Genomic DNA, 4436 nt, shown 5'->3' with positions numbered 1-4436 from the left:
AAAAGTTTGCCCGAAATCATAAGGGATTCAGCATATCATGTTGAAAGCTCATAATGAGCACCACCATCTTGTTTCTAAGAATTTTTTACGCCTTGTGGAAATCTGGTCGTCCGATTCCGTTTAAATACGAACCTACACAATCGGTAAAATTACAGGTGAAAAAGAGAACATCGGCCCACTGATCTGATCCCCCTGACTTTTTAATTAAATCAAACAGTCACCTTTTAAAATTACGTATCCGGTTCAATTAATTTCATACCAAACATTCCAGGCCGTGATTACAAGCTCTTGTCAAATCCTTATACATCAGAGAAATTTAAGATAATGGGAATTTCATTAACACAATTTGAACATCTTCGTGAAATCTGCAATGTAATAAATGTATTTTAACATAAAATGCACTTGACGAGGCTAAAACGTATAATATCCCTCCGATGTTCAGAAGCACCCACTTAGAAACAGAAGCACGCGACATTCTTTCATAAAATCTGAAAAGGTTAGAAAGTGTTATTAGTTTTAATGATATCGCTTCTTTTAACCGATGCGTATCGCTGGAATTTGAATTATTCGCATGGAAAAAGGAACTACATTTCGTAAGAATTTCCTCCAATGCGAAATTGAAGAGCCCAATAAAACTTAATTTGCTACCACGAAATTGTACTTCTTTAATTATTTGAGTATAAAACGTCAGTACGCTGTTCAGATTTCGTTTCTTTTCAAATTATTGCAGAATCCATTTGTAATTGTCGATTGCACCTAAGTGAAAATGTGGTTATTTCCTGAAAAGCAATTGCACAAAATTCAACAATAGAAACCGCACCATTGCAATTTACTGTTGATCCTAATGGCAAACACAGTTGCTATTGCTCAACAAACCTCCGTTGGACCTAGGCGCTTAATTTCGAAAAAATCTCCGGTCATATGTCATTACATACGTGTTGATGGCCAATTTTATTATTAATTGGTCATTGTACCAATTCAAATTTAGGCGCCCTTAGCATAAGTTGTGTAGTCTAATTATTTCTTCCAATCTCAGCACCGAGAGTGGTTGGTGCAATTATGGATTACTATGAGCCACTTTCAGGTCTTGACGGTTCTTTAGATTTCAAACGGCTATTGTAGAGTTGCGGGTTCAAGTAATAGCAATAACCTAAATAATGACTTTTCAAAACGATTGTTTAGTAGTGTGAAATGTGTTGTGATTTTATGCGAATTTTCAACGAAGAGTGGAAGTTTGATGCAATATTTGCCTCAAGTGTGATACGTTGTTCTCATTCTTTTGTACTACTCTCAATACTTATTCTTACTAACGCATTTCCTTCTCGTGTATTCGTCTCTGTTATTCTCATTGAAGTTTTAGGTTTAACTGATAGACCTCCTTGCGCTGCTGGTCGTTATTCTTTCATTATATCTAATAACCGTGTAGACAAATATAGAAAACGATCTCCTCGGTATGGCTATAGCATGTGCAAAACCAAATTTGGAACCTGGTGTTAGATTTGCATTTATTCTAAGTTCATATGTATATAATTTCATTTAAATGCTTTCCGTAAATAAGAAAATTGACACTGCGCACGCACAAAACCAAATTTTGAAACTGGAATTTCATTTGCCAAGTGCCTATTATCAAATTTCATTTAAATACCTTCATAAATAAAAAAGTTTGCGATGCGGTTCAGAAACGGTCGAGATCCGAAAAAGGACCTATATGCCACATGTAACAAGCCAATTGAAAATGGGTCAAATTCAGTGACTCCCCTGCGCCGCACGGGTCAAATCACGTTTACGGAAAAGCTACCTGACTATCGAAACAGTGTGGTCATATAGCGGTGTTACTTTCTTTTGAGAGTTGGGAGATATCCGCCATGTTTTGACCAAATACACTGGTTTGGTAGCAATTAACCTCAAAACAACGGTGACTCCATCCCAAGGTTCATAGAGAAAGTACTCCATCCCCTTGCTGGAAACAATTGTTGCAATAATATTTAGCCCTCTGTGATGTATCACTCACGTGAAACTTAACGTGCACGTTATCTGTCAAAAACGTAATTTTTCCTTTACTAAATAACCCAAAATAACGTTTTTTTGGCAGCTATCCTGAACGTTAAGTTTGACGTTTTTGATACATCACAGGGTTGATTGTAACCATAGCAAATAGCAATTTAGTTAAACCAATTAGCTCAATGGTAAATTTGGAAAAGATGGCGGACATGGAGCGTATGACATTTTATTCTACATTAGGCAAAGAAGAGGATAGCCATCTTTTAAGCATGTATCAATTACACCTCTCGGCCGTGTAAGCTCCTATAGGAGAAAATTTATCTTTCGCGGAGAATATGAGACTCTTCTTACTTCAATGGTTTCTAGAGAATTTTTTTTTATTAAGAAAACAGATGGCAATAATTTACGCACCTATCAATTCGTTTGCTAGTCGGAATGTTACGCTTTTGAGACAAAAGCTATAGGACAAACCTTGTCTTTCATAGAGAATATGAGAAAAAATATTTGTAAATCAACACAAACATCTCCTTACACCTTGTCATCGTACTGAGGAGCACCTCTTAGAAAATTGTTTTTCATGAAGAAGCATGAGAGCAGTGACCTCCCTCGCTATAAAGGTTTACAGAAAAAAAAAGTTTTGACTCCATCAATGGATACGTCTAATAAACTCACTCAATCTGAAGCTGTCGTTAATTAGTTAAACAATGGTGCATAGATTTCGCACGTTTCCCCATTGAAATTTGCGAATAAGCAACGAAGTAACATATTTGAATCTTTTTTTGGCGAATAGGTCATCGTTTGAAATAAATAATTTCAATTCTCCAAAAAAAGGCCTAACCTACGTTATCGAAATCGAAACATTTTTCCCGTAATCGCAGACACGGACAGGGTGCACAGGACGCATATTTGTAAACGGAAGACATGTTCGAGTGCATGCGAAAATTGCCCCTTCCCCACAACTATTTCGTAATGCGATTGATTATGCCATAATGCTCTAGTGTGTAGCGCTTACTACTTAAAATAAGTCATGCTTGAAAGGAGATGACCATTCACCAGCTAGCGTCAGCAGGTCGCGGGTATTCCTGTACACAAAAAGTGTAAGCTGCCTAAGGGTACTTATCTTGCTGTTTGACGCTTGGTGATTTGCTCAGGGCGCCAGATCCACCAAGCACTTGACTCTGCTGATCAGGCAGAGTAAGCTGTTCCAAAATTGCTATGACCGTTTATAATAATTTAAACAAAATGGCGACAAGGTCGTTTAATAAAAAGGAATGTAATACGTGTATACAATTTGTTGTACAAAATTCAATTTCATTGATCGAAGTATGAGAAATGCAGTCCTACAAACTAGGAAAATCTGTTATTACGAGCAAGAGAGAGGTTTATTCGTCTTTTCCACTTCACCTACCGTGGTTCTTAAAACAGGTAAGGACTAATTAAGAGCGCTCACGGGTCCTGGAAAACATCCGGCTATTTATCCGCACCCTGTATAACCCGGTTCATAAATATATAACCTAAAGGTTTACCTTTAACCCAACGACTTCAACCCTGACAAATTTGTAGTGAGAATTGAAACACAAGATAATTACGAATGAGATGATATGATAATTATACTTCGTGGTCTTCTTTAGATGGTAATGTACGTAATAAGTGTAATAGGTCTGACCTTTGCCTTCGTAGGGGAGGGTAGTTTCGTAGGTTGGAGTCCGAGGTCTTTTGCGGTCTGCTGGCGTAGTTGAATAAATAGGCAGAGGTGTGAAATGCTCCTGGTTCCTTGGTGGAACTGTGGAAGGAGGGTGAGTGGTCCAGTCCACAACGAATGCTCGCAGATAAAAGGAAAAAATAAAACAGCTAGAATAGAATAGTCGATAAGCGACTTAATCTCGGACAACGGCTACCTACCTAGATGTTATGGCTGTTACGACTTGGTACGGTGGTTTTTTTTAAATATGGATATAAATTCTAATCTAATATTTGCTAAAAGGGAAAACACGTTAACTAATGATATAAGGATAAGGAGTTTATCTTACCCACAGTGGTGACACATGTGACCTAAAATTCCGTAAATCCCAAAATATGGGTAAGAAGGAAAATGCTACTAACTGTTAAGCACCAGAACAAAATACTGCTTCTATTTTGCTACTACCCAACAAATCCTGATAATTCAGAAAATACTTAATTATATTTTACAGATTTGGGTAGTAGTCTCATGGAATCAAACGTTCCACTTCCTCTCTCTGCCTAAAAATGTCCACCACCTTTTCTCTATTTCGCAAACATTCCTTGTGATAAGGAGAAAAGGACGTCCTTGATTGATAGGACATAATTTAGAAAATGGGTAAGTTGTTACCTGGTTTATAGGCAACTGATCTACCATAAGATTTTTGAAAATGTTATGTTACAAGTGGCACGGATACTCGACTTGCAACCGGGTG

This window comes from Photinus pyralis, unplaced genomic scaffold (assembly GCF_008802855.1).
Source record: "Photinus pyralis isolate 1611_PpyrPB1 unplaced genomic scaffold, Ppyr1.3 Ppyr1.4_LG7, whole genome shotgun sequence".
Classification (NCBI taxonomy): Eukaryota; Metazoa; Arthropoda; class Insecta; order Coleoptera; family Lampyridae; genus Photinus; species Photinus pyralis.
Note: the sequence above shows the minus strand (reverse complement) of the source record.